The 10,913-nt window shown below is 39.8% G+C and overlaps 1 protein-coding gene and 1 pseudogene across 1 annotated transcript in view; one reads left to right on the top strand and one right to left on the bottom strand.

Moving 5' to 3' along the window:
* The window catches only part of LOC102815532 (ATP-binding cassette sub-family A member 13-like), an 857,870-nt gene that overhangs the window by 445,714 nt on the left and 401,243 nt on the right, over positions 1–10,913 (bottom strand). The gene's annotated exons all lie outside the window — the stretch shown is intronic.
* Positions 2,345–3,684, top strand: LOC102840414 (annotated as a pseudogene).

Below are 10,913 nucleotides of genomic sequence, written 5' to 3'. Positions count from 1 at the left end.
ACATTCTACAAGTTTGCCTCCTGGCCGCCAGCTCTCAGTCCCTCTCTTCCCATGAATTTATAGAGTCCTCAGCTGCTCCCTCTCTCCATGTCCCAATTTCTGCCTTCATCTCTGGTGTTGCTGCTTCTCTGGATAAGGTCTTGCTTTCCTCTTGTGCTCTTCTCCCTTGATAGTCCTAGGGTCCTTTGTTTCTGGACTATAAGATTAACTACTCTCGCATTTTTTTTACAAAATAGTCTCCATTAGTCATGATAACAATCACTCACTATTGAATCATAAAAATCTTATCCCCATTTCTTTCTACCAGACCAATCTAGACAAGATGAAAACTATTCAGTGGGGAATCTACCTTCTCCTCACACACACTTAAACTAAATTCCCTCTTGAAACCTTGTAAGCCAGTCACTTTATGCCTTTATTGCCCATTCACTTTAGGTAGCCAATGTCTAAGTTACCCATCTCTATCTACCCTGTGTACAGAAGAGATAGCATTGATACTTGATGTAAGACTCCTTCCCTTTCTGTTGGTGTTTAGAGCTACTACCTCTGGTAGCATAGTGGTTATGACAGGGGCTGCAAATCTTAAGGTCAGCAGTTCAAAACTACCAGCTGTTCCATGGCAGAAAGATGAGGCTTTCTGCTCCTGTAAAGATTTACAGCCTTGGAAACCCTGTACAGGGTCACTATGAGTCACGTAACCACCAACCACCACCTCCATGAGTATAGGTCAAGTTCATCAAATTGTACCAATTTACCCTCGTTTCCTTTATCAAAAATTCATCTTTTGTTTGTTTTTTATCTTCCTCTAGTCGAGTTCTGATTATCAAGCCATTGAGGTAGGTCAAATGGGTACTATCTGCAAGTTTGGGTGTTCTAGTGCATCTCCCATCATTTCATATCAACTGGATGCTTCACTCTCAGCTCTAGCCCTCTGTGGCTATGCCCTTGTCCATGGGATCAGGTGTACCCAGGTCTCACCACACTTTGGACCAACCAGCCCTTCCTCTTCTCTCTCTCTTCTCCAGGTCAGTGGGAGTCTATGGACTGTGGTTGAATTCAGTCCATTTCTTCATTGCTGGCTTTATGCCTCTTCCACTCACCAGTAGACCATGCCTACTCATGTGTTCCCCTTTAGTTTCAGTCTTAAAGCGGGGTTTGTCCTGAAGGAACTTGATTGCTTGCCTTGATGGCTTCCCGGTGAACAGCTTGCTTATTCTTGTAGTAGCCAGTCATACTGATATTTTTGTTTTGGGTTTTTCATGATGATCTTTCTTTGAAGATGTATCTTCTGTCACTCTAGCTATTCCAGGCTGGTCTCCTTGTCCTTTCTAATGGGAATGTCCCATCTCAGTAAATGCACTTTCAAACATAACTAAAACACACTAACAGAAGACAATATAGATGGCAATGACAGCAACCTCCTAAAAATTAAACACATGATATTTTACACATACACACACACACACAAAAAAAAAAAAAATTGACTGGGACAAAACTTTGGGCAATGACATATCTGACAAGAGATTAATCTCTAAAAATTATACAAAATTTAAATATCACAACAACAAAAAGACAATCCAATTTTAAAATGAGCAGAGCACATGAACAGATAATTCACGCACACACAAGACATTCAAGTGGCCAACAAACGTGAAGAAATAAGCAGCCATTAGAAAGATGCATATCAAAATAACAATGAAATGTCAACTCACTACAGCCTTATCAGCAAACAAGAGAAAAAAAAAAAATGTTGGCAAGAGTGTGGAGAGACTGGAGCCCTTATATACTGGTGGTGGGGTTGTACATTGGTAAACCACTGTGGAAACTATTATGGTACTTCCTGTTAAAACTGGAAATTGCAATCCGACATATATATATATATATATATCCTAGAGAAATAAGAGTCAGCACACAAATAGATAAATACACACCCATATTCATATTCAAAGCGGCACTATTCACAAGAGTAAATATATGGAAACCACCTAAATGCTTCATCAATGAAAAAATGGATTAGCAAACTAGACTACTTACACACAATGTATTGTTATGTAACAATGTAACTTTAAGAATCAAGTGGGGGCAGAAAGCTAGACGTTCTGATGCAAACACAGTTGGGTTCCATGTGACCGCCTGCATTTCTTCTCAAAACCAACGCCCAACGCCGTCACTGGTGTGAAGGAATCCAATGAAATCAAAGTGGAGTACCAGAGGGAAGCTACACTAATGACACTGAAACAGAAACCAGAGCAAGGCCGGCTGGACCAGCCCCAAATGCTGCCCCTTCATCCTAGCAGAAACCACTGGCCCAGCTGAGCACAACAACAACAAAAACTCCCCCCCTGAAAACAGATAAGTTTGGGTGGATGAAGACAATGAAGATGAGGAAATAGTTGCCATGATGAACAATCGATTTTGGAAAGGTATGATGAAAAATGCCAGTGAAAGTACACTTTCAAAAGGGACTTGAAGAAGAATTTCCACATACCATGAGGAGAGTACCTGCCTGGGCAGAGACTAATAGGTGGAAACCATCTTCAGACCATGAAAGCAAAAAGGATGAAGATGACTTCTTGCAAAGGACTGAGAATTTCATATCCACATCAACTTCTCTTTCAAAAGGAATCTTGAAAATAAAGAACTGCCAAAGTACTAACGCTGAACGTCCTACTAGTGCTCGGATCTTGTCTGTGCAGTTCCATCCTGGTGCTCAAGTTGTGATGGTTGCTGGGTTGATGGAAAAATAAATCCTAAGATCCAGAGCATCGATTTGGAAATGTTTCTGGTTTTAAAGGTTGTTTTAGTGCTAATAGAGAAGAAGTTTTAGCCTAATGTGGTGCTGTGGGCTAATGTGTCAGAATGCAAAGTCGTTTGAACTACAAAGTCAGTGGTTCAAGCTCACCAGCTGCTCCTTGGAAACCCTATACAGGGTCGCTATGGGTTGTCATCAACTCGACGGCACTTAACAACAAAAACAACCCACGGCAAAGTCCTTTTTGTGTGTGATGTGTTGGTGGGAAAGTTCATTCCTGTGCATCAAGTGAGAGGTTTGAAAGAGAAAATACTGAGGAGCTTCAAAGTCTCTCCAGATGGGTCCTTCTTGCTCCTAAATGGTTTTGCTGGTTATTTCCATTTGCTGTCAGTGAAGACTAAAGAACCTATTGGTAGCATGAAAATTAATGGAAGGGTTGCAGCATCCACGTTCTCTTCAGATAGCAAGAAACTATACGCCTCTTCAGGGCATTGGAAGTTTACATTTGAGATGTGAATTCTAGGAAGTGCCTTAGCAGATTTGCTGATGATGGCAATATTAAGCATTGCCACATCAAGGAATGGACAGTATGTGGCTGGTGGTTCTAATTGTGAAGTGCTAAACATATACAATCAAGAGTCTTCTCTCCATGAACCAAACCCAAAGATGAGAAAAGCAATAATGAACTTAGTTACGGATGTTAATTCTCTGACCTTCAGTCTTATACAGGAATCTTGGCAATTGCCTCAGACAAAATGAAAGAAGCAGTCAGAATCGGTTCATTTCCTTCTTGTACAGTATTTTCAAACTTTTCAGTTGTTAGAAGGAAGACTATTTCATGTGTTCAAACCATGGATTTTTCTCCCAGAAGTGGATATTTTGCCTTGGGCAGTGGCCTGATGTATCAGTTGTATCATTACTCAGATTTCTAAAGAGATTATTTTTAAATCAGAAGATCCTTTTAAATGAGATCTACAGGTTATAAGGTTATACCCACTGGTGTCAGTGGGGAGAAGGGACTGCAGTGGTTCACTTTTGTTTCTCTCTCTGGGGTTGCTACATCTTCATATAGGGGAGTGGGATGGAAATGGATCAGGAAGAGTCTAACTGAACTTGAATATTCCTTGGGAATTTCTTGTCCCCAATCTCAACAGCCTGCTTCTGCTTTTTAAAGATCATAACTCTAATGAAATTATGAATAACAATCATCAAAATTGTAATTATTGAATATGCTTAATCCACTAAATAGAATAGATTTACCAGATAGCTGCCTTCAGATAGAACTGTATCTTGTTTGAGCTCAAATTCTCTTCAATTTTTAAAAATAATATTTAGTTTATTTCTGTACATTTTTAAATTGTTAAAAAAAATAGGAAGAAATACATTTGCCAATTCAAAAACAAAAAGAAAAGAACAACAATCTGTGAAACACCTCATAACATGAACGTGACTAGAAGACGTATTACACTGAGTGAAATAAGTCAATCACAAAAGAATAAATATTGTATGAGAGGACTATTACAAAGTCAATAATGTGTTTTCGCACAAAAATAACATTCTTAGGTAGTTATCAGATGTGAGAGGGAAAAAGAGTGTGAATCACTGTCTAGAGAGTAAACAAATTAAATTGGGTGAAGGGAAAGGCAATATATAATAAGAGTTGTTGTTATTAAATGCCGTTGAGTTAATGTGACTCATGGTGATCTTGTATAGGATCTCCAAGGCAGTAAATCCTTGCAGGAACAGAAAGTCTCATCTTTTTCCTGCAGAGTGGCTGGTGGGCTCAAACCACCAACCTTGGGCTCATTCTACAGAGTCACTGCACTCCTAGATAATACGGGGGTTAGCAAAACAAATAATGAAGGCAAAGAAAGACACTAGGCTGCATACAAGAGTTAAACACAACACATGTAAATACTGTTATATAAACAATCTTGTGATAACGATCATCTGTCAGTGAGTGCATAAATAGACACACAGCTGAACAGGTGTAAGGAAGAGAATGGGACCATATCCATAAATGTAAATAGGTTTGACAAGATATTTTTACATATGTGTTTACTACACTTCAAATGTATCTATGAATATAATAGAGTATACACAGAATGAAATTATGAAAACTCTGCTATAACCAAACACCCTGAAGTAATGAGTCACTGGGCTCAGGACCATAGTCTCCAGGAACACCAAAATCAACCAGCATAGCATAGTACACAAAGAAGAGTCCTTGTGTGGCACCATAGGATAATCACTGGGCTGTTAACCTCAAGGTCTGTGGTTCAAACCCACCAGCTGCTCATTAGAAAGCCTATAAAGAGTAGCTATGAGTCATAATATATTTGACAGCACTTAAAAGCAAGAAAACCAACAGTACACATTGTTTTAAATCAACTTTGGTAAGTAGCAACATGGGTCTTCAAAGCTTGGGCCATCTAAGCTGTAGCTATTGGTCTCACCATGTCTGGAACGAAGAGGAATGATACAAATCAAAGACACACAGAAACAATTAGTCCAGTGGATTAAAGGAGCACACAAGCATCAGCTTCTATGACCCTGAGACCAGAAGAACTAGACAGTACCTGGCTACCACTGCCACCTGCATTGGAAATAATCACATTAGAAGGTCCTGAATAGATTGTGGGAAATGTGAACAAACCATAATATCTTAAAAAGGATTTGGCTTTCTGGCTGCATAGGGACTGATGGAACCCCAGATACTATGGCCCTTAGTCTTCCTTCAAACCTGGACTTGAATTCACCCCTGCGGCTTAATTTTCAGCCTAACAATACACAGGCCTATACACAACAACATAAGGGCAGTACCTACTCCTTAGAATTATCAACTATTTGAGATCAAAAGAGCAGCATTTGACCTAGGACATTTTAACAAGTCAGGAAGGTTCTGAAAGAAGGAATAATACAAATGGGGAACACAGCAGGATGTGGGATAAAGGATGTTATATTGTGAGGATTGTATTCCATGACATGAAACAGAATTCACATGAATTTTTGAATGGAAAACTGATTTTCTCTGTAAACCTTCACCAATTCATGATAATAAACAAATAAACAAAGAAGAATACAGCCAGAATGCTCCTTAGAACTAAAATAGTGAGATTTCATTTCACTTACTTTCATGATGTCATCAGTAGGGACCAGTATCCAGAGAAGTATATCATGCTTAGAAAAGTAGAGGGTAAGGAAAAAAAAGAACCTCAACAAGATGGCTGACAGAGTAGTTGCAAGATTATGAGGCTGGCACAGGACTGAACAGTGGTTGGTTCTGGGTTTACACACATTCACTCTGAGTTGTAACCAAATGGATGGCACCCAAAAACAACTTAATGAAAGAATCACCCGTTTCACTTCTCTTGGGAACCATTCAGTGTAGTAAACATCCCAGAATTCAAATACCTAACACCATGCACTCCATCCTTCCCTGTGTGAGCCTTCATGTCCCTTCTGTGGATAATTAATCACAAAAGAAACGTTCCATTCTTTTGTCTCATTCCCATACTGACAATCATTGGAAAACGTACCCCAATCATCAACTACTCAAACTTTATTCATTGTTAAAGACCAATTAAAAGTTTCTAGAAAGCTTTCCCTGTTCAACCCAAATCCAAGTGGATTCCATTCCTGCTGAGCAAAGGCATTCTGATAGCTTGTTAATAGTTAGCAATTGAAGTGATGCCAACCATTTATAATCAGGGGAAAGGAGGCAAGGTATGTAAGGAGGAATTACAAGGGCTCCACACAGTTAAGTGTCAAGAGCAACTGGGTTTTTTTAAAAGTGTGGATGTCCTAAGTAAAACAAGGGGAGAAATCCCAAGGACTTGCTTGCCTCATTACTGAGTGGACTTTTCATGCATATTTCACTAATTTATATACTTCCCATCCTGATCCAGAAAGGGTTCAAGCTAACTCTTCGGTGTCTTATTTTCAGTGTATACACTTATGGTTAGTCCAAGTGTTAGACTGGATTTTCTCTTGGTGTATAGCAGTGACTTACGGCCCTGCTTTTCAAGTATTACATTTGGGAACAACAACTCTGCTGGAAGGAAAAAGACAAAAAGTGCAGTTTTATCAAAAGACTATCTTCACCCTACAATACATATTGTTAAGTGACATCATGTTGTTGTTGTTGTTAAGTGCCATCAAGTCGGTTCCGACCCATAGCGATCCCATACAGGGTTTCCGAGGGTGTAAATCTTTATGGAAGTAGAAAGCCTCATCTTTCTCCCGCGGAGTGGCTGGTAGTTTCGAACCGCTGATCTTAAGGTTCGCAGCCCAATTCGTAACCACTACGCTAGCAACCCTGTATAGGGTTTCCGAGGAGTGGCTGGTGAGCTTGAGCCACTTACATTGCGGTTCAAAGCAAGCTTGGAATCCAGCGCATTAACCTACAGAGCCACACATAAGGAATCCATATTAGACATGGCCAAAATCACTTCCCCTCCTGGAATGTTTTGAATAGAGAAGAGGTGAATCTAGTCAACCTAATATAGTCACATTAACCTGCTACCAGTGATCAATCAGAAGAAACAGATATAAAAACAAGTCTGTGAAATATCAGATATTCTCATATATAATATGTGCTAATATTTTTATACTAATCATAAACTCTTCCTTTCTTTGATCCTTTTGTTGACACTTGCTGGCGACAGCATCCACAAGTACTGAGAATCTGTGGCCCTGTGACAAAATGGATGAAAATCCAATCCCGAGGCCCTCCTCAGAATTGTGAGCCATGGACCCTGAGGGCCAAGGAAGTGACCTCCTGAAGTCCCGGGTTCATAGGCTTTTTGCAAACTCACTGGATGGTTACCTCTGTACAATTCCTTCTAGTCTCATATTGTTCATTCTGTACTTGTTCATGCTCTTAACTCCGGTATTTGTAGCTTATGGGTAAATGGTTTCTTTTGATATCAATATACGTAATGCCTCTTTTAATGGCACTACTTTGAATGTCACTGCCTTAAAAGTATTAGCAGTGCATGAGGTCTTGGGAACAGATCTCTTTGAGGAACAGGCGGTGGCCACCTGGGAGGAATGTCAGAACTGCTCGTTATCTAACTATTTAGTTATGTTTGATATTAACTTAAAGCATGAACTTTTGATGTCCATGAACAACAATGGGACAGAAACCCCTTCTAGAGCTGAGGCAGTAAAGCTTCCTCAAATGACTCAGGAAAAGCAGGAACAAGTATAATGAGATTATGAGAAAAGGTTTTGGAGAAAAACTGCCCAGAATTTTCATTTGGAATGGAATGGTAAATTCTGGGAATATTTGATTAAAGGATGATAGTGGCAGCCCCCTCAGGCCGCCCCCGGGTATAATCAGTTTAATCCAGACGCTCTTCTTCCCCAAGAGTATAATAAACATTGTAGCATTTGGATATGGAACCCGGAACAAGGAAAAGGAAGGTGGAGGCAAAACCTCACCTTCATTAGAAAGGTTAAAACCTGTTTCTCACCTTCCCTGAAGCTACAGAAGTAAGGAAGAAAGGATTATTAGTCAATAGATAATCTGTAATAGCTTGCTTGATCTTTTCATGTGGAAAAAAGGATTTTAGATTATCACGAGAAGCATGATGCCCTTGATAAGCTATTTTAAGATAAAACCTGTGAATCATCATGTCCTGTCTCAAAAGAACCACATTTTTTTTCATTTTTCTCTTTTGTGTCAAGTTCCTCCTTGATAAGAATAAAAGACTGGGGTAGAATTAGTTCTGTGTGCATTCTTGGCAGCAGGACTATCTGCCTGTCAGCTTGCATCCACTCTGGTCTCCGAGTGTTTCTTTCTCTTTCGCCTCTCCAGACATCCCACCTTCATGTACTCACTCCCTTGTCGAGGCTGGACCCCGGCAGACACTAATTGTTATTGGTTGAAAGGAGTGTTGAGGGGGGGTCCAAGGAGCAAAAAAATTGAGGGCCTTTTCACCAGGAGATCAGAATCTTTTGTAACAATCATGTATATATTAAAAATCACATACATATTACAGCATGCAATGGGAAACACATAAGAGGCTCTGATTAATTACTCTTGGGGAGGCCCAATTTGAACTGAATCTTTTATTCACATCAAAACACAGTAAATATACTTAAGGTTTTTAAAGAACATTACTGCTTTATTTCATTAACCCTTTTACACAAAGAAATGCTAATCAATAAAGAGGATTACCACCTGCATTTTGTTTTATTCACTGAACCTTGATACTTAACGTGCCAGGCACCATTTTAAGCACTCTTTGATTATAAATCCATAAAACCAGCATAACCTCCCAATAAAGGTCTTAAGAGTTATGAGAACCACATTATATTTTGGAAACCTAAGATAATTACAGTATATACAATTGACCATTAAATAACATACGTTTGAACTCTATGGGTTCACTTGTATAGTCAATTCCATGACTTGTGTGTGTGCACAAGTGTTGTGCGTATCCACTTAAGAGCCACCTGAAACTAATCATAATCATGTGAGCAGTTCTCAGTGACTATTAGCCCTTAAGGTATCCATCCCCTCTAATTAGAAAAACCAGCTACTTACACTGAAATGATTAGGTGATTAGGGCCCACCAGGTTTTAAAAGGATACTCACAACGTTTGAGCTCCCTCCAATAGCCATTAGGGATTGTTGTTGTTAAGTGCCGTCAAGTCAATTCCAATCCTTAGCAACCTTGGATAGGGTTTCCAAGGTGCTAGCAGCTGGTGAGTTTGAGCCATTGACCTTGCAGATCAAACAAATGTGCAGTCTGATGCATTAGCCCACAGGGCCACACCAGGACTCCTGGTAGTACAGTGGTTACGAATCGGGTTGCTAATCTCATGGTCAGCAGTTCAAAACTACCAGCTGTTCCGCAGGAGAAAGATGAGGCTTTCTCCACCCATAAAGATTTGTTGTTGTTGTTGTTAGGTGCCATAGAATCAGTACCGACTCATAGTGACCTTGTACACAGCAGACCGAAACACTGCCCGATCCTGAGCCAACCTCACTATCTTTGCCACACTAAAGCCCATTGATGCTGTCACTTGGCCAATCCATTTCATCTTCCTCTTTTTGTCTGCTTCTCCACCTTACCAAACATGATTATCTTTCTCCAGCAACTGGTCCCTCCTGACTATATGTCTGAAGTATGAGAAACCAAGTTTGCCCATGCTGGCTCCTAAGGAACACTCTGACTGCACTTCTTCCAACACAGATCAGTTGGTTCTTTTGGCAGCCCATGGCAATTTCAATATTCTCCTCCAACACCAGAACTCAAAAGCATCAATTCTTCTACAGTCTTCCTTTTTCCCTGTCCAACTTTTGCATGCATATGAGGTTATTGAAAATACCATGGCTTGGGTCAGGTGCACCTTAGTCTTCAAGCTGACATCTTTGCTCTTCATTACTTTAAAAAGGTCTTGTGCAGCAGATTTGTCTAATGCAATACATCGTTTGATTTCTTGACTTCTGTTGAGAGTAGATAGTTGATCCAAGAAGAATGAAGTCCTTGACAACTTTAATTTTTTTCTTCCTTGATAAGAATGGTGTTTATTGGTCCAATGGTGAGGATTTGTGTGTTCTTTACATTGAGATGCCATCCATACCAAAGGCTGTGCTCTATAATTTTCATCAGTAAATACTTCTAAGTCCTTTTCACTTCCAGCAAAGCAAAGTTGCACCTTCTGCATACCGCAGGTTGTTAATGAGTCTTCCTCCAATCCTGACGCCACATTTTTCTTCATATAACCCAGCTTCTCAGATTATTTGCTCAGCATACAGGTTGAATAAGTATGTTGAAAGAATACAACCCTGTTGCACAGCTTTCTTAATTTTAAACCATTCACTCTTCCCATGTTCTGTTTGAACAACTGCCTCTTGGTCCATGTGCAGATTCCTCATGAGCAAAATTAAATGTTCAGGAATACTCATACCTTGCAATGTAGTCCAGAGCTTGTCATGAGCCACACAATTGAAAGCCTTTGCGTAGTCAATAAAGCAAAAGTAAACATCTTTCTGATATTATCTGTGTTCAGCCAAGATCCATTAGACATCAGCAATAATATCCCTCATTCCACATCCTCTTCTGAATCTGGCTTGAACCTCTGGAAGTTCTCTGTCAATGAATGCTTGTACTCACTTCTGTATTACTGTTAGTAAAACTTTACTTGC

Source organism: Chrysochloris asiatica, unplaced genomic scaffold (genome assembly GCF_000296735.1).
Source record: "Chrysochloris asiatica unplaced genomic scaffold, ChrAsi1.0 scaffold00282, whole genome shotgun sequence".
Taxonomy (NCBI): domain Eukaryota; kingdom Metazoa; phylum Chordata; class Mammalia; order Afrosoricida; family Chrysochloridae; genus Chrysochloris; species Chrysochloris asiatica.
Note: the sequence above shows the minus strand (reverse complement) of the source record. Positions and strands in the feature narration are given on the sequence as shown.